This window comes from Capra hircus, chromosome 21 (assembly GCF_001704415.2).
Source record: "Capra hircus breed San Clemente chromosome 21, ASM170441v1, whole genome shotgun sequence".
Classification (NCBI taxonomy): domain Eukaryota; kingdom Metazoa; phylum Chordata; class Mammalia; order Artiodactyla; family Bovidae; genus Capra; species Capra hircus.
In genome coordinates, this window is record NC_030828.1 from 27,354,138 (window position 1) to 27,377,929 (window position 23,792).

General features: G+C 44.7%; 1 long non-coding RNA gene across 2 annotated transcripts in view; it reads left to right on the top strand.

Moving 5' to 3' along the window:
• Positions 3,171 to 23,792, top strand: part of LOC102178490 — a 33,843-nt gene continuing 13,221 nt past the window's right edge. Inside the window, exon 1 of one of the 2 annotated variants that reach the window (XR_001919926.1) lies at positions 3,171 to 3,461. This is a non-coding gene — a long non-coding RNA (uncharacterized LOC102178490). Of the gene's footprint in view, positions 3,462 to 3,563; positions 3,713 to 23,792 lie in introns of those variants that run through there. The other variant, XR_001919925.1, reaches the window with a different exon arrangement.

Here is a 23,792-nt window from a genome sequence, read left to right on the forward strand (position 1 = left end):
ATTGCAGGTGGACTCATGTATATTCAATAACAGCACCTAACTGTCACCTAATAACAATTAAGTGACAAAAAATTGTACAAGTAAGACAGGTACAGAACCCCAACATCGGTATCATGTAGTGTTATTCACAGTTGCCTCTTTCAGTGGCGGGCAGAGCTCCATTATCTCAAAAAGCCAGAGGTCGACCTCTCAGCCTGCCCAGTGTCACCCACTTCATCCCATTTCCGCAGGACCCTGGTGAAGGGAGGCGCAGGACCCCACAGATGGCCATCAGTCCCACCAAATAAAATGGCAGTGAGCTTGCTGAATGATGACACATGCAGAGGCAGACTCCATGACCTACCCCCTTTCTGGCCAGATTGCTGGCCCTGAGGCTTACCTGTGCAGAAGCTGTTCAAAATGCTATTGACAAGGGGCTTCAGAAGCTGCTGTTTCTCTCTGGCCATTCTCAAGCCCACATCGTTGCAGTCCTAAATTGCCTATAGACTTCTGCAACTGGGCTTTTCCCCTACTTTTGTTTGGGTTAGGCAAAGCCTCACTTTCCCTCGCCCTGACAATAATGTAAAATCAAATCTAGGCTGTAATTAGAGATACCAAGGGAACATTTCATGCAAAGATGGGCACAATAAAGGACAGAAATGGTATGCACCTAACAGAAGCAAAAGATATTAAGCAAAGGTGGCAAGAATACACAGAAGAGCTACATTAAAAAGATCTTTATGACACAGATAACCACAATGGTGTGATAACTCACCTAGAGCCAGACATCCTGGAATGCAAAGTCAATGGGCCTTAGGAAGCATCATTATGAACAAAGTTAGTGGAGGTGATGGAATTCCAGTTGAGCTATTTCAAATCCTAAAAGATGATGCTGTGAAAATGCTGCACTCAATATGCCAGAAAACTTGGAAAACTCAGCAGTGGCCACAGGACTGGAAAAGGTCAGTTTTCATTTCAATCTCAAAGAAGGGCAATGCCAAAGAATGTTCAAACAATTGCACTCATCTCACAGCTAGCAAAGTAATTCTCAAAATTCTCTAAGCTAGGCTTCAACAGTACATGAACCGTGAATTTCCAGATGTTCAAGCTGGATTTAGGAAAGGCAGAGGAACCAGAGATCAAATTGCCAACATCTGCTGGATCATCGAAAAAGCAAGATAATTCCAGAAAAAACATCTACTTCTGTTTTACTGATTACGCCAAAGCCTTTGACTGTGTACATCATAACATACTCTGGAAAATTCTTCAAGAGATGGGAATACCAGACCACCTTATCTGCCTCCTGAGATCTGTATGCAGGTTAAGAAGCAACAGTTAGAACCAGACATGGAACAATGGACTGGTTCCAAACTGGGAAAGGAGTATGTCAAGGCTGTATATTGTCACCCTGCTTATTTGGCTTATATGCAGAGTACATCATGTGAAATGCTGGGCTGGATGAAGCACAAGCTGGAATTAAGATTCAGTTCAGTTTAGTTGCTCAGTCGTGTCCAACTCTTTGCAACCCCGTGAATTGCAGCACACCAGGCCTCCCTGTCCATCACCAACTCCCAGAGTTCACTCAAACTCATGTCCATCAAGTCAGTGATGCCATCCAGACATCTCATCCTCTGTCGTCCCCTTCTCCTCCTGTCCCAAATCCCTCCCAGCATCAGAGTCTTTTCCAATGAGTCAACTCTTCGCATGAGGTGGAGTTTCAGCCTCAGCATCAGTCCTTCCAATGAACACCCAGGACTGATCTCCTTTAGGATGGACTGGTTGGATCTCCTTGCAGTCCAAGGGACTCTCAAGAGTCTTCTCCAACACCACAGTTCAAAAGCATCAATTCTTCGGTGCTCAGCTTTCTTCACAGTCCAACTCTCACATCCATACATGACCACTGGAAAAACCATAGCCTTGACTAGATGGACCTTTTTCGGCAAAGTACTATCTCTGCATTTGAATATGCTATCTAGGTTGGTCATAACTTTCCTTCCAAGGAGTAAGCGTCTTTTAATTTCATGGCTGCAATCACCATCTGCAGTGATTTTGGAGCCAAAAAAAAAAAAAAAGTCTGGCACTGTTTCCACTGTTTCCCAATCTATTTCCCATGAAGTGATGGGACAAGATGCCATGATCTTAGTTTTCTGAATGTTGAGCTTTAAGTCAAGTTTTTCATTCTCCTCTTTCACTTTCATTAAGAGACTTTTCAGTTCCTCTTCACTTTCTGCCATAAGGGTGGTGTCATCTGCACATATCTGAGGTTATTGATACTGCTGGGAGAAATATCAATAACCTCAGATATCCAGTTGATATCACCCTTTTGGCAGAAAGTGAAGAGGAACTAAAGAGCCTCTAATGAAAGTGAAAGAGGAGAGTGGAAAAGCTGGCTTAAAACTCAACATTCAAAACATGAAGATCAAGGCATCCAGTCCCATCACTTCATGGCAACTAGATGGGGAGACAATGGAAACAGTTACAGACTTTCTTTTCTTGGGCTTCAAAATCACTGCAGATGAAATTAAAAGACGCTTGCTCCTTGGAAGAAAAGTTATGACCAACCTAGACGGCATATTAAAAAGCAGAGATGTTATTTTGTCAACAATAGTCCTTATAGTCAAAGCTGTGGTTTGTCCAGTAGACATGTATGGATGTGAGAGTTGGACTATATAAAGAAAGCTGAGCAATGAAGAACTGATGCTTTTGAACTGTGGTGTTGGAGAAGACTCTTGAGAGTCCCTTTGACTGCAAGGAGATCCAACCAGTCCATCCTAAAGGAAATCAGTCCTGAATATTCAATGGAAGGACTGATTTTGCCACCTGATGCAAAGAACTGACTCATTGGAAAAGACCCCGATGCTGGGAAACATTGAAGACAGGACGAGAAGGGGACTACAGAGGATGAGATGGTTGGATGGCATCACTGACTCCATGGACGTGAGTCTGAGCAAGCTCTGGGAGTTGATGATGGACTGGGAAGCCTGGTGTGCTGCAGTCCGTGGGGGTCACAGAGTCGGACAGGACTGAGCGACTGAAGGGAATTGAACTGAAAAACGCAGGCGCCTGGGGGGGGGGCGGGGGTGGGGGTTGGGCATTGGCATTAAGGGTGGAGAAGTGGGGAGGCCTCCGACCCTGCCGCGCCCGCCGTACGCCTCAAGGGCGTGGGAACTACCAAAGCCTGATTGCCCCGGTTGGCGCGGGCGCAGGGCCCGTGCGCGGTGGGCAGCCGTTGGCTGGACCAGCAGTTGCCTGGGTTGCGGAGATGGGCTCTGCGGGCGGTGGCAAACCCAGCCTAGTATGTAAAGTTGGCGAATCCAGCCTAATATGTAAAGTTGGCGGTGCCTGATGGCGCCTCTGACACGAAGCTGGGTGGGGTAGAAAGTAGAGGGCTGTAGTTGAGGCAGGTGGGAGAAGGAGGGAGGCGGCAGCGAATCACTTACAAATGACTCCGAAGCAGGACCTGGAGACTAAATTCCAGGAGGGTGAGTCTGAACCCCTGGGGAAAGGCATCTAACGGCGCCGGGATGGCGGGGGTCGCGACCTGGGGACCCGGTGGGCAGGACTTTGTGCGGAGGAAGCGCATCGCGGCGGGGTATTTCTGTGCGTCGTGAGGCTAAAAATATTTGGGGAGGCGGACGCGTTAGGCAGGCGTTACAGTGGTAGAGGGAGCCCTTGCTCCGTGGCACAGCCTTGGTACCGTGACTGCCGTTGAGAGGAAGAGGGCGCGGAGAAGGTAACCTATTGCAGGGTGGCGGCGGCGGCGGCTGTTTCGGGCGCCGTGCGGGGCTCCCCCGTCCGCGTCTCCCCCGTCCGCGCGGGCGTTCGAAGGTTGGCGCTCCGGGGCAGCCGGAGCCGGGAGGTGGGGTACCTCGCGGAGAGCAGGAGCTTTGCGCCTCGGGGTGGGAGAACTGTGTTTTAAGATGGCCGCCCCATCACAGGCGCCGGCGCCTGGGTTCCCGGCTCGCGGCCGCACACGCGGCTTTAGGGCAGAGGAGTGCTTCCTTCTTCCCCCGCCTCGGAGCGGGAACTCGTTCTTCCGCAGTGGCCGGCGGGGAGGTGGGTGGGGACAGGAGAAAAAAGCGCGAGCGTCCGACTCGGCTTTGTGTCGCCCGAAGGTTTCCTTTTGCCGTCCGAAAACCCGAGTGCCAAGGTCCTATGGGAACGTGAGCGCGCTCTCAGCGCGCTGTGGATTGTAAAACAATAACTGAAAACTGCCTTAATATGTTTTCATTTTGAAGTCCCGTTGCCTTGATGTCAGCCTTTTAAGTACGGTAGTGGTTTGGCTAATTGCGGTAATATTTGATCAACAGTGATTTGAAAGTTGAGGTTTTACTGTCTCCGGTCAACGTGTAGGCTGACTGTAGAGAGCTTGATTTCCAGGGGAAGACAAGCGCTGTGATTTTCACAATTACTGCCATCTATTAATTTACGTTGAAATGGAGACTTAACAGTAAACTTGAGTGGAAGTAAAGTTTTGTAAGGCTAGCAACTTTAAAATTCTTCATTATTATTGTTAGTTACCATGGATGTCAAGATGTCTGCAAAAAATTGTAGGGATTTTCAAACTTTGGTGTGCGTTAGAATTACTTTTAGTCGTATACACAAAACCCAAGTGTATTGTAACTATGGAATATTTAAGAGGTTGCCAAGTTTGTTTTCCCTGTAACTGACTCTTAATACCTGCTTTCTCCCACTCGGAGAAGCTATGTGACTACTTCGGTGGATAGCTTTTTTAAAACCAGATGTTTTAGAGCAAGGATTCTTGATGTAGGGTGTTTATGATTCAGAACACCCCTTGAACTTTGACGGGAGAAAGTTTTTTTTCTTTTTTCTAACTAAAATTTGTAGTTCAGTTATGACTAGGTTTCCTCCCCCACAAAAAAGCAAAACAACCCTCCCACAGCAGTATTAGCTGTATGTTTTCACATCCCAGCATAAAGCTGTGGGAGATACATTCAGGTGTAATGTATGCTGTTCCTTGTTTCAGAATTGTGGTAGTTCCTGGATCAGCAGCTAAATGTTTGTTGTAGCAATTAAGGAGCTCATAGAATACCACAACACATGATATTCTAAATGCCTTTATAACTCTTTCAATACAGTTGGTTTCTTTTGTAGTACTGTTTTACATGTTTGTACAAAAATTCTGGGTTAATGCCCAAAGACAACCAGACTGTGAAGGATCCATGGCACAAAAAATTAATCCTCACTGTAGGACATCAAAGGAAAATGACGCAGATTTGGGATAGTTAAGGATGGCTTTCTGGAGGAAATGCTTTACCTCTAAACTGGCGGAATGATAGTGGGAGAGGAGATAGAGTAAAGGGGTATCCTTACTGCAGCAGTGAATTAGAGACGAGGGCTGCAGAGGATGAGATGATTAGATAGCATCACAGACTTCAGTGGACATGAATTTGAGCAAAGTCTAGGAAACAGTGAAGAACAGGGAAGCCTGGCGGTGCTGCAACCCATGGGGTCACAAAGTTAGTTCCTTTCTCGTAAGGAGAAAGGAATATTCTTTTGGAACTAACAATTTTATGAAAACACTGAAGAAGAATTGAGCTTCTGTAATGGTGAAAATATGCATATAAGTTAAATAAGCAGGGTGACAATATACAGCCTTGATGTACTCCTTTTCCTATTTGGAACCAGTCTGTTGTTCCATGTCCAATTCTAACTGTTGCTTCCTGACTTGCATATAGGTTTCTCAAGAGGCAGGTCAGGTGGTCTGGTATTCCCATCTCTCTCAGAATTTTCCACAGTTTCTTGTGATCCACACAGTCAAAGGCTTTGGCATAGTCAATAAAGCAGAAATAGGATGTTTTTCTGGAACTCTCTTGCTTTTTTGATGATCCAGTGGATGTTGGCAATTTGGTCTCTGGTTCCTCTGCCTTTTCGAAAACCAGCTTGAACATCAGCAAGTTCACAGTTCACGTATTGCTGAAGCCTGGCTTGGAGAATTTTGAGCATTACTTTACTAGCATGTGAGAGGAGTGCAATTGTGCGGTAGTTTGAGCATTCTTTGGCATTGCCTTTCTTTGGGATTGGAATGAAAACTGACCTTTTCCAGTCCTGTGGCCACTGCTGAGTTTTCCAAATTTGCTGGCGTATTGAGTGCAGCAGTGAGAAACGCTGGGCTGCAAGAAGCACAAGCTGGAATCAAGATTGCCGGGAGAAATATCAATAACCTCAGATATGCAGATGATACCCTTATGGCAGAAAGTGAAGAGGAACTAAAAAGCCTCTTGATGAAAGTGAAAGAGGAGAGCGGAAAAAGTTGGCTTAAAGCTCAACATTCAGAGAACGAAGATCATGGCATCCGGTCCCATTACTTCATGGGCAATAGATGGGGAACCAGTGGAAACAGTGTCAGACTTTATTTTTTGGGGCTCCAAAATCACTGCAGATGGTGACTGCAGCCATGAAATTAAAAGACGCTTACTCCTTGGAAGAAAAGTTATGACCAACCTAGATAGCATATTCAAAAGCAGAGACATTACTTTGCTGACTAAGGTCCGTCTAGTCAAGGCTATGGTTTTTCCTGTGGTCATGTATGGATGTGAGAGTTAGACTGTAAAGAAGGCTGAGCACCGAAGAATTGATGCTTTTGAACTGTGGTGTTGGAGAAGACTCTTGAGAGTCCCCTTGGACTGCAAGGAGATCCAGCCAGTCCATTCTGAAGGCGATCAGCCCTGGGATTTCTTCGGAAGGAATGATGCTGGAGCTGAAGCTCCAGTACTTTGGCCACCTCATGTGAAGAGTTGACTCATTGGAAAAGACTCTGATGCTGGGAGGGATTGGGGGCAGGAGGAGAAGGGGATGACCCAGGATGAGATGGCTGGATGGCATCACTGACTCGATGGACATGAATCTGATTGAACTCTGGGAGTTGGTGATGGACAGGGAGGCCTGGTGTGCTGCGATTCAAGGGGTTGCAAAGAGTCTGACACGACTGAGCGACTGAACTGAACTGAAAGCTTTTTTCATGATTCTTTTTTAAACTTCAAAGTTTCTCTTGTTAAACAATGGTACAACATATTTAAGCATGGAATCAAGATTGCCGGGAGAAATCTCAATAACCTCAGATACGCAGATGACACCAGCCTTCTGGCAGAAAACGAAGAAGAGCTAAAGAGCCTCTTGATGAAAGTGAAAGAGGAGAGTGAAGAAGTTGGCTTAAAACTCAGCATTCAAAAAACTAAGATCATGGCATCCAGGCCCATCACTTCATGGCAAATAGATGGGGAAACAATGGAAACAGTGACAGACTTTATTCTGAGGGGCTGCAAAATCACTGCAGATGGTGACTGCAGCCATGAAATTAAAAGATGCTTGCTCCTTGGAAGAAAAGCTATGACCAATCTAGACAGCATATTCAAAAGCAGAGACATTACTTTGTCAACAAAGGTCCATCTAGTCCAAGCTATGGTTTTTCCTAGTAGTCATGTATGGATGTAAGAGTTGGACTATAAAGAAAACTGAGTGCCGAATAATTCATGCTTTCAAACTGCGGTGTTGCTGAAGACTCCCTTGGACTGCAAGATCAAACCAGTCAGTCCTAAAGGAAATCAGTCCTGAACATTCATTGGAAGGACTGATGCTGAAGCGCCAATACTTTGGTCACCTGATGCAAAAAACTGACTCATTGAAAAAGACCCTGATTCTGGGAAAGATTGAAGGCAGGAGGAGAAGGGGACGACAGAGGATGAGTTGGTTGGATGGCCTTACAGACTCGATGGACATGAGTTTGAGCAAGCTCTGGGAGTTGGTGATGGACTGGAAAGCCTGGTGTGCTATAGTCCATGGGGTCACAAGGAGTCGGACAGGACTGAGCAACTGAACTGACTGACTGATAATTTGCTGAGTAAGCACTGAGTAGTTACATTAAAGATAAAACTAACATTTAAAATGAGTACATTTAACTTTTATTTGTTGGATTATCTGACAAAGTTTGAATCTTGGAAGGTTCCTTTTCTGTGTATTGATGTTATGTTTAGGTAATAAAAACTGATTTTACATTTAGCCAGAGATAAATGGGATGATGCTTTAATATTCTTAGTATTTTGTTTCTGTCAGCGTTTAGCACAGATATTTGAGACATGTCAACTATATTTGACAGTTGTAGTTTTTTTTTAAAAAATAAGCGGTATAATAAACAGTGTAATATTGAGTTAAAGGCAATTTCTATGTGTGTTCTTGGTGAATAGTTTTTGTCTGTGAAAAACAGCCTTAATTGTAAAGTGTCAATGTTGCTAACCATTTTACTTATTTTGAATACATAATAGATGTATGTTTTTAAAGTTCTAAAATGACTGAAATTGGATTCATGGAGATAGTCAAGAACTTTATGTGTGTGTACATATATCTTAATGGTATAATACCAATACAGTTTATAAATGCATTTTAAGTCCTATCAATCGTTTATGACGTTAAAAGTTGTTTCTGTTGTTGCCAGCTCCTGGCAGGCTCTACTAAACTGGTAACTTTTTCTGCTCTGGTGGCAGAAACATACTGGGTAACAATTTTAAATAGGGATTGGAATAACTTAAACTATGTGGTTCTCTTGGTTTGCCTCTGATAAAAACTTTTAAAATCCCAAACCAGATGGTCATCACTTTTTCATGGTTAATGACTTCCTCTATTAATTTAGTTTAATTTGTTTGGCTGCTTTTAAGAACATGGAGCTTCCCAGGTGGTGCTAGTGGTAAAGAGCCTGCCTGCCAGTGCAGGAGATATAAGAGACGTGGTTCGACCCCTGGGTTGGGAAGACCCCCTGGAGAACTGCATGACAACCCACTCCAGTATTCTTGTCTGGAGAATTCCATGGACCGAGGAGCCTACCCGGCTATGATCCATAGGGTCACAAAGAGTCGGACACGACTGAAACGACAGCCCACAAGAACACAACATGTTTTTCATCTGTCACTTTGCTGGTTGCTGATAATCTGCAGCAGAATAGCTTACGGACTTGTGTAAACTAATGAACTTTTAAAATAACGTGGTATAAGTATTTTTCTTTAACTGAATTTGTTTTTGCATTGTAGCTTTTTAACTAGTTGGACTTTGAGAAAGCACAACTACAACTTTGTTAGCTATTCTTGGAAAGCTTATCTAGCCCATTGATTTCAAGGTTTAGGGTGAGCTTCTGTGCTTATGGTGCTTCAGATTTGTTGGACTAACTCCCAACAAGTGACTTTATGACTGTTCGGCAGTATAACTTTGAATACTTAAGTGGTGTAAAGGCTTAAATGATGTTCTTTTCAAGAGGCTCATTAGGCTCATTTTGGCCACTAAAGACTTTCCGTGTAGAGCTTGTCTTTGAAAGATAACTGTACTCAGGTAGTCTTTTTTTTTTTTTTCTTCAGTATTTCTAAGTTAATTTTTTCTTTTTTATTTCAGTTTGTAAAGGTTGCCATAAAGGATAAACAAGTGAAATACTTTTTACATTTCAGTGGTTGGAATAAAAATTACTAGATTTTTTAAAGCAATTTTTATTTATAATTTACAAGGAGGCTTTGTGTTATAAAATGATAGAAGCATATGCTTCTTAGTTCTTGCACAGTTGTAATGTAAATATATATTGGAGCAAAGCTAAACCATTTGTAGTTTGATGAAAATATTATAGAAACTAGGGTATACAGCTGTTTTGTTTTACATTCTTTGGCATATTTCTTGTGTTCTGGTATAATATGTAATAGTTTTCAGTTCAGTTGCTCAGTTGTGTCCGACCCTTTGCGACCCCATGGACTGTACCATGTCAGGTTTCCCTGTCTATCACCAACTCCCGGAGCTTGCTCAGACTCATGACTACTAAGTTGTTGCTGCTAAGTCACTTCAGTCGTGTCTGACTCTGTGCGGCCCCATAGACGGCAGCCCACCAGGCTCCTCCGTTCTGGGATTTTCCAGGCAAGAACACTGGAGTGGATTGCTATTTCCTTCTCCAGTGCATGAAAGTGAAAAGTGAAAGTGAAGTTGCTCAGTCTTATCAGACTCTTAGCAACCCCATGGACTGTAGCCCACCAGGCTCCTCCATCCATGGGACTTTCCAGGCAAGAGTACTGGAGTGGGGTGCCATCGCCTTCTCCAATAAGTTAGCCCAGCCATTTTCTGGTTTTGATACATTTTATGACAGCTGGAGTTTTTTGCCTTAATACAAACTTTAGTGACTAAAAATGGTATTTCAAGCAGTTTATACTCAAACCTCAATGGGTTTTTCTACCAAGAAAGGGGGGAAAGATTTTAAAATTGCCTAATTTGTTTGACAGACATATTGACCAACTCAGGTTTTGAACTCTGGAAGCATAATTAAATACTAACAAAGTGAATTCACATGGTTGACTCTTAGCATATGGTTTAACACAGGTACAGAAATTTAATCCCAGACCTAATTTTCCACTCAAAAGAGCTATTTTTAAAAGAAAGCAGTGGTGTATCGATGTTGCTGGGTGTCGACAGTGGTTGTAGACTGGACGTATTCTACAATATTCAGCTTGTGTAGCTCTTTGTTCGTGATGGGTCTTTCTTCTTGGGGCCCACAAATAACACATCTGATAATTTACTCATTTTTGGCGTTTGTAATTGAATAGCCTGTAACATTTACTGTGAGAGATTTTTATGTATATGTATGGCTGAGTCCTCTGCTGTTCACCTGAAACTATCACAGCATTGTTAATCAGCTATACCCCAATACAAAAGAAAAGTTTAAAGTTGGAAAAAGAAATGTTGTGTAGTTTTCCCCGGGTTGGTCTGTCAAAGTCTTGGAAAAATTTTTGGAAATTATTTGGAAACTAGGAAACCTGTTTGCTGAGCCAATGCCTGTGTTTAGCAGTGATGGATTTCTCAACCCACCCACCCCACCCCCGCTGGGCAGCAAGGGTGCACGTTGCTCCAATGAAACGTTTGTGTTCTTGGGTCTTCCAGCATGATGATGGGCTGTGTGTTCTGATATCTGTGCCTGTCACCCAGAGCCGGTGACAGCTATGGGGTAGGGAATTAGGAGGTCCAGGAAGCCCCCAGCAGCTGCTGGCCAGCAAGGGCCTCCTCCTGAGAGGGGCACATTGAGGCCTGCTCTTTGCTTCTTGCCAGCCAGCCGCTATGGCGAGGATGGAGCAAGACCAGAAATAATGTGCATGAAGGTCTGTTACAGTAGAGTGCCTGCTAAGTGTCAGTCGTGTGTTGTGTGTGTGTGTGTCCCAGCTTGCCTGCCAGGCCTACACACCAGGAGCTACCTTGGATCTCTAGCTAGAGAGTGAGTTCTGATGCTGCCCACCTGGCCTGACTGCTCGATTGTGAGTCCCTGAGGCAGTCCTGACCTCAGCCCCGCCTGGACGAGCCTTTTTCCGTGTCCGTGTGCAGCAAAGATTCTACCTGTGACCTTTCCCTGCTCTTCAGGGGGCGGACAGGAGGGAGCTGGTGTGTGGCAGGGTGGATGGTGCCGTCTGCTCTTGAGGGAATGTCCCTGCGCTGCAACTCTTCAGAGCAGGAGCCCCTCCAGACAGAGCTCTTGATTGTGTGTCTCCTTTGGACTTTCACAGTTTTGGCTTGTCAGTTAATTGTGTTTCCTCAAGGAATAGTTTTCTTCTTGATCACAAGCTGGTCAGTGCTTAATCAGCAGTGAGAAAGGTGCAGCTTCAATGGTTGTGACACGCCCCCCCCCCGCCCCCTCCCACTCCCACCCCCTCTTAAGAGGCAGAGACATCTCTCGCTTGCGTTGACTTAATGAGGGAGCTGCCCTGGGGGCTCCTGGATATGGCAATGTTCACCCTACTCCCAGCTTTGGGGACCCTGCCTTAACTCTGCATGTGTTGCTCTTTCATCCATTATGAGATGACTTGTCTGATAATGAAAAAAGGGGTGCCAGGCACTTTAATGGCAGCCCCTAGCATTCCCTCCCAGCCCTCTCATCTGTGAGGTCTCTGCAGTGCTAGTGCTGGGGTGGGTGCCTTCTCTTTAGTTACCCCAGAGCCCCTTTGCCAGGGGCTCCATCCAACCATCCATTCATTCATCTATCCATCCACTCATCCATCCATCCACCTACCTACCTATCCATTCATCCATCCATCTGTCCACCCACCCATCCACTTATCCATCCATCCAGCTGTCTGTCCATCCAACCATCCATCCATCTGTCCATCAATCCACCCCTCTACTCACTCAGCCATTCATCCATCTAGCCATCCACTCATCCACACATCCATTCAACCATCCATCCAACCATCTATCCACCCTTCCATCCATCCATCCATCAGTCTAGCACCTGTCCATCTACCCAACCATCCATCCATCCAGCAGTCCATCCAACAGGTATTTCCCAAGTGCCTGCTCTGTTCCATCATTCTGATCCCTGTCTAGAGCTGGGTGGAGTCAGGAGAGGAGTGGAGGGGGGCTGATGGGGGGTGTGGGGGGATCAGACCCTGAGTGTGACTCTGGCCCCAGAGGAGCCCAGGCTGGAAGGTGTGAGCACCTAGCATGGGGCAGGGGGGCTTGGTACCCCTTTGGAAGAGCGGGTGGATTTACCTGTCTAGAGCTCGGGCCAGAAGAGCCTCCAGGCAGAGGGGTCAGGCTGAAGTGGGGGTACCCGGTATGGGGGTGGGGGCCAAATGTCTGGTGGTGGGATAATGTGGTTTGGGCAGGCCAGAGCCAGAGATGGTGGGTCCTGACTGTCAGGGGCTCGAGCATCCTTGGAGATGTGAGGGCATCTTGGTGTGATTGGGACAGAACAGGTGGGGTGACGCACACTGCCCAGTGACATATCTAGGAGGTGTTTCTGAACACCACTTACTGAAGAAGACTGACTTTTCCTCCTTTGTTGAAGATTAATTGTCCATAGATGTATGGGTTTATTTTGGGTCTCTCTATTCTGTTTCATTTATCCCAATGTCTAATTTTGTGCCAGTACCATGCTGTTTTGATTACTGTAGCTTTGCAGTATTGTTTGAAGTCTGGGAGAGTTAATGCCCCTTGCTTAACTCTCTGGCATAATGATTGCACTTAGGCATCATGAGAACCATACGGTTTTATTTATTTATATTTGGCTGCCCTGGGTCTTATTCCTTCACACAGACTTTCTTTTGTGGTAAGTGGGGGCTACTCTTTGTTGTGATGCATGGGCTTCTCATTGCAATGATTTCTCTTTCTGTGGAGCACAGACTCTAGAGCATGGGCTCAGTGGTAGTGGCGCACGGCCTAGTTGCCCCACAGCATGTGAAATCTTCCCAGAGCAGGGATTGAACCCATGTGCTCTGGGTCAGCAGGCACATTCTTAGCCACTGAGCCACCAGGGAAATCTCAGTAAATTCTTTTAAACACTCTTGATTATGTGGACATTGATATTGCCATCTGGTATAGGTAGCAGCTAGTATTTGTGTAAAAGCTTTTCTTCGACTAGGACAGGCAGCCTTTACGTTGGGATTTCTTAGCTAGGAAAAAATGTCTTGGAAATGAATATATTAAAACTATGGAGAAACTGATGATCCTGTAGATCTAGGCTGGTGATTCAGAACCCCTGAAAATGCTGCAATAGAGAGGGGGCCAGTGAGATCCTCTAGCCTCATCTATTGCACACGAAGAGCTTCAGTAACTTGTTCTGGGCCTCCTGGCTGACTGGTAGCAAAACACATTCGGAGTTTAACTTTAGCAGATACCGCCAACAGTCTCAAGGTGGTGTACTAATTCACTCCAACCAGTAGTATATGATGGTCCTGGCTTTTCTATATCACCAACACTGATCAGGGGTTAATATCCAAAATATACAAAGAACTTACAGAACTCAATGTTAAGAAAACAACCTGACTGAAAAATGGACAGAGGACCTGAATAGACACTTTTCCGAGGAAGACATACAGATTGTCAACAGGCGCATGAAAAGATGCTTATTTAACATCACAATCAAATGGGAAATGAAAATCAAAACCACAATGAGATAATCACCTCACAACTGTCAGAATGGCTGTTGTTAAAGACAAGAGATAACAGGTATTGGTGAGGATACTGGGAAAAGGGAAGTCTTGTGCATTGTTGGTGGGGATATAAATTGGAGTAACCACCATGGAAAAGTTGAGGATCCCTCAGAATATTAAAAATAGAACAACGAAGGACTTCCCTGGTCTTCCAGGGGTTAAGAATCTGCCTTGCAATTCAGAGGATGTGGGTTTGATCCCTGGTCGGGGAACTGAGATCCCATATGCCACAACTGAAAGATCCTGCATGCTGCAATGAAGATCCCACAGCACTAAGACCCAGCGCAGCCAAATTTAAAAAAAGAAAAACACAAACTTCCAGTTACAAAATAAATGAGTTACAGGTATGAAAGGGACAGTGTATAGAATGTCAATAATTATGTAATACCTTTGTATGGTGAAATATTGTAGCTAGACTTATTCTGGTGATCAGTTTGAAATATATAGAAATATGTTCACAAATATTCACTATGTTCTGTAGCAAGAATTAACATAGTGTTATGAGTCAATTATATTTCAAAAACAAACTCATAGGAAAACAGATTAGGGTTTTAGCTTACCAGAGTCTGGGGTGGGGAGAAAGGAGAATTGGATGAAGGCAGTCAAAAGGTATTATGTCAGTTTTGGAAGTTGTTTAATTTGATTCTTAATTTATTTTTGGCTGCCCTTGGTCTTCGTTGCTTTGCGGGGTTTCTCTAGTTGCAGTGGGTGGGAGCTACTCTCTAGTTGCAGTGTACAGACTTCTCACTGCAGTGGCTTCTCTTGAAAAGCACGGGCTCTTGCAAAGCATGGACTCCAGGGCGCATGGGCTCAGTAGTTGTGGTGGACAGACTTAGTTGCCCCATGGCATGTGCAGTCCTCCCAGAGCAGGGACTGACCCCATGTCCCCTGTATTGGCAGCCAGATTCTTAACCACTGGACCACCAGGGAAGTCCAGATTAATTAGTTTTAAGATAAATAAGTAATAAGAATATAACATACAACATGATGGAGAAGGCAACGGCAACCCACTCCAGTACTCTTGCCTGGAAAATCCCATGGATGGAGGAGCCTGGTAGGCTGCAGTCCATGGGGTCTCAAAATCGGACACGACTGAGTGACTTCACTTTCACTTTTCACTTTCATGCATTGGAGAAGGCAATGGCAACCCACTCCAGTGTTCTTGCCTGGAGAATCCCAGGGACGGGGGACCCTGGTAGGCTGCCGTCTATGGGGCCGCACAGAGTCGGACACGACTGAAGTGACTTAGCAGTAGCAGTGGCATACAACATGATAAACATAGCATGACTGTATGTTATTTATGAAAATTGTTAAGAGATTAATACTGAGTTCTCGTCATAAGAAAAGTAATTTTTTGTTTCTTTAATATTTTTTTACCTATATGAGATGATGGATGTTTACTAAACATGTGATACACTTCATGATGTATATAAATCAAATCATTGTGCTATATACCTTAAACTTACACAGTGCCGTATATCAATTATAGTGTAATAAAACTGGAAGGGAAAAAAAAGAATATCAAATTCATAATAAACTCCCTGCTGTTTCATAGGCGCTGACATTTTTGTCATTGTTTTCTTTAAGAAAAGCATTTAAAATTCTGTATTATACTGCTGTAGGTCGAATCATTGAAGTTCAGATTCTGAGTGTTATTCAAAATATTGAATTTCCACAGTATAACATGATACTTTGCTTTGCCAGTGTTGTTTTGTTGGAGGGGGAAGGATAGGGAAGTAGTTAAAGATGAGTTAAGTTGAATGCTGTTTCCAATTTTTTTTATGCTTGACCACACTGAGAAACTAGTTTTGGTTTCTGTAAATACTGCTTTTAGACTGCAGACAGTGGCTTCTGTAGCTGACTTCTCTTTTGCTTTTTAGTGAGGTCCTGGCAGAGGAGTCTATGGTATGTCTCCAGAAAGCCCTGAGTCACCTTTGGGAAATATGGGAGTTGATTGGGATTCATGTTAACAAAGAAAGATTGGCCGTTTGTTAAATACTGAAGCTGGGTGTTGGGTACACAGGGATTCATTGCATTCCGATAGTCTGCTTTTGATTGTTTGGAAACTTCTATAATAGATTAACCAAAAACAAAAACAACAAACCTTTGCTCGAGTATTTTTCACTGAGCTTCCTCTCACTCCCTCCCCTTTAGTTAGATCAAATCTCAGCTGCACAGAAAGGAAGAAGCTGCGATTCGCAGATGAGTGACACATACATCCTCCAGATCACAGGGACTTGAGTCCCTTCTATCGTAAGTTTGCTAGCCTCTTGAGTCTGGCCCCTAGGTTGCTGTGAGTTGCCCATTCCATCCAGAGTAACTTTCACTCCAGCTTCGGTGATCTTGTCATCTGTTGCCTCCTCCAGCAGATGCCACCCCTGTGCCCTCTAATGCAGCTCACCCTCATCCAGTATGATGCGAAAGTCCTTCATGGTGTCAGGAACTAGGACTGACTGGGGATAGGGCACCAGGGAGTCCTCTGACCCCTGCCCAACAAATCCCTATTCCCCTGTCCAACCTCCCAGCTTGGGCTGGGGCAGTGGGGGACCAGGGAGGAGAGAATGACAGTATCCCCAACACCTCAGTGCCAGTGGATCAGGATCTGAGACTCTGACCGTATAGAGTAGGGACCGGTCAACCTGCATGAAGTGTAGGCCACCTTAATGGCAAAGATAAAAGGCAGGGCTTTCTGCCATTGTGGATTGACTGGTAGGTTGGGCTTCCCAGGTATAGTTAGTGGAAAAGAACCTGCCTGCCAGTGCAGGAGACATAAGAGACATGGGATGGATCCCTGTGTTGGGAAGATCACTGGAGGAGGGCATTGCAACTCGCTCCGGTATTCTTGCCTGGAGAATTGCCATGGACAGAGGAGCCTGGTGGGCTACAGTCCATAGGGTCGCAAAGAATAGGACACGACTGAAGTGACTGAGCACACACATCAGGTTTCCCAGCCATTTCTTCATTCACTCAACCAATATTGAAATCTATGTTGGGGGAATTCCCTGGAGGTCCAGTGGTTAGGACTCCATGCTTCCATTGCAGGGGACATGGGTTAAATCCCTGGTCAGGGAAGTAAGATCCCGCTTGCCATTCAGCTAAAAAAAAAAAATTCTTAAAAATGGGAAAAAAAATCAAACACAACTATGTTGGGGGTGGAACTACAGCAATGAAACAGGTCTCCTGCCCTTTTGGGATCTACTTTCTAATGGGGCAAGGAAGGTGATGATGAATTATGCATTACTAGTATATTTCAAATACTGGGAAAAACTAATCTAGGTGTGGTGATAGTTAAGACCATGAAGGGAGCTGTTTTAGACTAGGGTGATTAGGGAAGGCCTATGAAAGTAACATTTGATCTGAGACCTGAGTGGTAAGGATGCAGCCAAGTGAAAATTTGGGGACAACAAACTAGTAAGTAGAAAAGCCTGAGATCAGCATTTATAAGAAAGTGAAAGTGAAGTTGCTCAGTCGTGTCCGACTCTGTGCGACCCCATGGACTGCAGCCTCCCAGGCTCCTCCATCCATGGGATTTTCCAGGCAAGAGTACTGGAGTGGGGTGCCATTGCCTTCTCCAGGGGATCTTCCTGACTCAGGGATTGAACCCAGGTCTCCCGCATTGCAGGCGGACACTTTACCCTCTAAGCCACCAGGGAAGCTGGAGAACAAAAGATTTAAGCTAGTGAGCATTAGGATGGTAGGGGATGAGATAAATGGAAAACATCCAAGGTAGGAGTAAATGCTTCTATTTCTTTGTAGTCCCCTAGGAAAGGGCAAGTCAAATGATGTGCAGGAATTAGAAATGCCTATTTAAGCAGTCAAATAGCATCTTGCTGCTCTAAGGTTCTAATGGCAGATTACGTTCTAACATCGTAAAAATACCATTGTTTTTATTGTAAGTTACATGAAAGTGACAGAGTGGTGAGAACACAGGCCATGTGTGGCTACTGCTCTGTTACCAGAACCTGAATTCCTTTGACTGGCATGTTACAGGGCCTTGCCAACTTATATTGAGCAAATGCTCCAGTTAACAGCAGTCAGTGATAGTATAATTGCTATTAATGACATTTGAAATAGCAACAAGATACATGAACAGACTATCAGTGACAGGTTTGGGATACCAGTGTTTTCATTAGAAAAGCATTCTGTATATATCTAATGCATATATATTAAATTCTGACTAGCCCATTTTTGCTGGTAAATTGTTAAAATGAGACATTGTTGAGAACTGTCATTGGACTCTTATGTTGCCTGAATATGCCTCTGTTTGTCTTTTGATAGATCACTTTCTGGTGATTATATTCATTAAGTATTTCTAAAAGAAACAGTAAATTAACAGAAATTATGCCAGGATTCCTGGAATTTTAGAAGCCTTAAATTAAGAGTGAGACCTGGGTTCAAGTCTCAGTGCTGTCATGCACTCAGAGTTGCATGGCTGTGGGTATATCCAAAAACCCTTGAGACTGAATTTGTAAAAGTAATCTATTATCTGTTCTGCCTAGAGCCTTGTAAAAATCTGATAAAAACTGTAAAATATGATTCTGCTTAAGCTTTTGGAAGTGGCAGGAGGTTATGCGGAGAGCCTGTAAAGCTTGTGCCTGCCCTGTACTTTTTGTGTTTGGACAGACCCCCACACCCCAATCTTTTTCAGAGCCCCAGCAATTAAAAGAGGATCAGCTTTATACTGGGTGTTTGCTGCTGCTAAGTTGCTTTAGTCGTGTCAGACTCTGTGCAGCCCCATCGATGGCAGCCCACCAGGCTCCTCCATCCCTGGGATTCTCCAGGCAAGAACACCGGAGTGGGTGGCCATTTCCTTCTCCAGTGCATGAAAGTGAAAAGTGAAAGTGAAGTCGCTCAGTCGTGTCTGACTCTTAGCGAACCCATAGACTGCAGCCTACCAGGCTCCTCCATCATTGGGATTTTCCAGGCAAGAGTAGTGGAGTGGGTTGCCATTGCCTTCTCTGATACTGGGTGTTTCAGTTCAGTTCAGGTCAGTCACTCAGTCGTGTCCTACTCTTTGAGACCCCATGAATCGCAGCACGCCAGGCCTCCCTGTTCATCACCAACTCCCGGAGTTCACTCAAACTCATGTCCATCAAGTCAGTGATGCCATCCAGCCATCCTATCCTCTGTTGTCCCCTTCTCCTCCTGTCCCCAATCCCTCCCAGCATTAGGGTCTTTTCCAATGAGTCAACTCTTCGCATGAGGTAGCCAAAGTATTGGAGTTTCAGCTTCAGCATCAGTCCTTCCAATGAACACCCAGGACTGATCTCCCTTAGAATGGACTGGTTGGATCTCCTTGCAGTTAAAGGGACTCTCAAGAGTCTTCGCCAACACCACAGTTCAAAAGCATCAATTCTTCGGCACTCAGCCTTCTTCACAGTCCAACTCTCACATCCATGACCACTGGAAAAACCATAGCCATGACTAGATGGACCTTTGTTGGCAAAGTAATGTCTCTGCTTTTGAATATGCTATCTAGGTTGGTCGTAACTTTTCTTCCAAGGAGTAAGCGTCTTTTAATTTCATGGCTGCAATCACCATCTGCAGTGATTTTGGAGCCCCCGAAAAGAAAGTCTGACACTGTTTCCACTGTTTCCCCATCTATTTGCCATGAAGTGATGGGAACAGATGCTATGATCTTAGTTTTCTGAATGTTGAGCTTTAAGCCAACTTTTTCACTGTCCTCTTTCACTTTCATCAAGAGGCTTTTTAGTTCCTCTTCACTTTCTGCCATAAGGGTGGTGTCATCTGCATATCTGAGGTTATTGATATTTCTCCCGGCAATCTTGATTCCAGCTTGTGTTTCTTCCAGCCCAGCGTGTCTCATGATGTACTCTGCATATAAGTGAAATAAGCAGGATGACAATATACAGCCTTGACGTACTCCTTTTCCTATTTGGAACCAGTCTGTTGTTCCATGTCCAGTTCTAACTGTTGCTTCCTGACCTGCATGTAGGTTTCTCAAGAGGCAGGTCAGGTGGTCTGGTATTCCCATCTCTTTCAGAATTTCCCACAGTTTATTGTGATCCATACATTCAAAGGCTTTGGCATAGTCAATAAAGCAGAAATAGATGTTTTTCTGGAACTCTCTTGCTTTTTTGATGATCCAGTGGATGTTGGCAATTTGGTCTCTGGTTCCTCTGCCTTTTCTAAAGCCAGCTTGAACATCAGGAAGTTCACAGTTCACATATTACTGAAGCCTGGCTTGGAGAATTTTGAGCATTACTTTACTAGTGTGTGAGATGAGTGCAGTTGTGAAGTAGTTTGAGCATTCTTTGGCATTGCCTTTCTTTGGGATTTAGGGGAGGCCTAATATCCAGTTTTTAGGTGTCAAAGTCCTTCACTGAGCAGGTCTGATAAGTACAGAGCCCTTTTTTGGTGATTCCTCTGGCCACATCTCTCTCCCTACATTTAGGGACTCTGTGCCTCTTCCCTTCCCTTCCCAGGTAAACTCTCCCAGTCCCACAGAGTACAAATTAACACAGACTGCTATATTACATTTTGCTTCATTTTGCACATAATGAAGATAACTGATTGACTAAGCAGTTCCAGAACTGTGTGTTCATTAATCAAAAAGAATGCTTCCCTGGTGGCTCAGATGGTAAAACAAGAAGAGGTGATCTCCTCCCAAAGATATTGCAGGTATCATGGAAACATGTAACAACACGTGCAGTATGGGTTGGTTTCAACACACAGGGCAAGGGAGAAGGGTGAGTCCTGAGGATCCATGTGGATCAGAGCAGGGGCTGTGCTCCAGTAGGCTAGACTCTACCTGGCTGGTCACTGCCCCACTCCCAGGCACATCTGCTCTGTGAAGTCCTCTGCCTTTTGTCAGATTCAAACCTTTCATCCAACATTTCATGCTCATCGTTTCCCCTGCTTCCCAGGTGGATAATCCATACACAGAAACCCAGGCATACCAAATATACTTGCCTGATTGTGTGTCACATGGCACGTCTCTGACTCAGATTCTGTACTGGAAGTTCCCGTTGCTGTTGCTGTTGAAGAACTCTCGTCTCCTCTGCACAACTGTTGCTGAAGATCTGGTCCCCTGTCTTTAGCTCTTCCAACCTCTGGCGCCCCCACAGCCGCTGGTGGGGTGACCTAGAGCAACAGCAACAGGCATAAAGCTCTTCTCCCCTCCTCCAGGCCCTGGACTCCTTTATTCATTTCCTTCTGTCTCCTTGATCATTGAGTGTTCAGTTGTATAGCTTTCAAAGCTGTGCTGTGACCATGGCCTTTGGATGAGGCTTCATCCCTGGGCATCAGTAAAGAGCCCCAGTATAGACTGGCTTGCAGAAAGTAGTTTGGAGCAATCCCTAGGGCCTGGGAACTACCGGAGCAGGCGGGCAAGCCCTATTTTCTTGAGGACTTTTTGAACCTGCATCAGTTTCTATTCAAATGTGGGTACAAACTTGCTTTTTAAAACCCTTTGGATCACTATGGTGCTGATATCACAGCTTTCACCCAATCTGGGAACTGACCAAGACTGCATATTCCCTGTGTAAATACCTATGAAAAAAAAGAAGCAGGTTTTCCATCTGTGAAGATATCTCCTATCAGAACAGTTAATGAATAATGTGACACTCGTGATAAATACATGAAAAGAAGAACTCTTCGAAAAACTGCAAATGCAGTCTCTGTCTTGCGCCACTAAATGGCTACAGTCCATTCTTCTTTGCTGACAGCAGCACCCAATTGCTCCTAGTCATTTCATTTCATATCAGTTGGATTCCTCTCACTGCATGGCAGGTTCCAGTTAGATCCTGGGGATGCAAGAAGAACAGGCAAGTCTGTCCCTTCAAAGAACATATGATTCAGACATCCCTGACAGTCCAGTAATGAAAACTCTGTGCTTCCAATGCAGGGAGCTGGAAGATCCAGTGCAGGTGAGTTTGATCCCTGGTTGGGGAACTAAGATCCTGTCTGCCCCACTAAGCACCCAAAAACAAAACAAAAAAGACTGCTGTGTTGATTGAATGATACAATGTTTAATAAATATCCAGCCCAGGGCCTATCCCTAAGTAGACATTCCAAAAAAACACATGTAATCTGGTGGTAGAGACATATGTATTAACACATGGCAACACTTATGAGAAGAATCCCAGCAGAGGATGCTAGGAGAGAACTGGGGAAGGAAAAGCAGGGACAGGCTAGCACCGCACCTGTGTGGTGGCCCAGGAATTGCTTCAGGAAGTCCACGCTAGAGCTGGTCTGAAAACCAGCAGTTGTAAAAAGCTGGCAGAGGGGAGGAGAGGAACAAGGGGTCAAAGTAACTGATGGTAGAGCAGGCAGCAGGTGAAATACAAGGAAGCACATCACCTTTGTTGGAAGGAGCTCAATCTGTGTGACAGTGGGAGCTGCAGGAAGACCGTGCCTCGCTCAGGCATTCTGGAGTTTATCTCAGAGCAACAGTGAAAAAAGGAAGAATTTAAAGCAGCAGAATGCCATGAGCAAATTTTCATTTTGAAGCTCAACCCAGTGAAGTCAAATAGGGGGCAGTCATTAGTTAGATTCCTTGAACTATAATCTGTATATTAATGAGTAATAATAACCTGTAACTTGCTTTCACTGACCAAGAGTGCTTTAATTGTTCCTGCAAACTGCATACCCTCCCAGCTTCACAGCCTAGAAAATATATCATACAACTCCTCTAACTGCCCCCTATAGTCAGCACTTCAGCTAAGGGGTCGATGTAGTAATAGTTGCTTGTTACTCAGGACACGGGGCTAGTTTTGCCCAGCTCAAACTAGTTGAGACCACTGAACATTCACCTGGGCCTGCACAAGTGTCCATTGAATGACCTATCAATGTCAGTAACCTTTCCTGAAGCTTCAAATCACCCTGCTTCTCTTTTTTAATGTCTATTTATTTGACTGCCCTGGGTCTTAGCTGTGGCATGCAGAATCTAGTTCCCCAACCAGGAATTGCACCTTGGTCCTCTGCATTGGGATCATGAAGTCTTAGCCACTGGACCACCAGGAAGTCCCGCCACGCTGTTTCTTTACCCCATAAATATCCTAAGCCTATCCCTTCAGGGAGGCCAATTTGAGATTTGTTCTCCCGTCTCCCTGCTTGGCTGCCTGTAAATAATTGCTTTCTCTGCTGCAGACCTCAGGGTCTCAGCACTGGTTTGCCCTGCATCAGGCAAACAGATGTGGTTCAGTTACCTGGTTCAGTAACAGTGTTTCTTTTTGTTGAAGACCAGAGGTGGAAAGATCAGGCAAGAGGCTGTCAGTAATTCAGGCAGTCTGAACTGAGGCGGGGACGAGAGCAGAGGAGAAAAGAGACTTGAGATATATTTTAAGAAGACCAAATGGTTGTACTTGGTAAGGAACTAAATATTGGGTTAAGAAATAGGCTGAGAGTCAGTATTTTTAGAGTGGGCGATTGGTGGGACCATTCAGGGATATAGCAAAAACAGGAGCAGAGTGAAACTGTCAGGAAACAAGAGTGATTCTATTTTGTACATGTTGAGTTTGAGGAACTTGTGTGACAGCCATACAGCGATGTCTAGTGCACAGCTGACTATAGATTCAGAACGACAACTTGGCCCGGACACAACGGATCTGGAAACCAACAGCAGAGGTGGTTGAAGCCACCTGGCATCAGGCAGAGTGAGATAAAACAACCCAGAACACAGCTTAAAAAACTTCAGGCACAGGAGGAAGAAGGGAAGCCCAGGGAGGAAACAGAAAACCAGTCCTACCAATAGGTGAGTGGTCCCCTGGGTCAAGAGAGACTTCAAGAATGCAGACAAGGTCAAATGCTGAGAAATGTTAGGCAAGCTCAAGTTTTGAGAGTCAGTTATTCCTAGCACTGAGGAAGTCACTGATATATTTGTGAGCAGTTTCATTA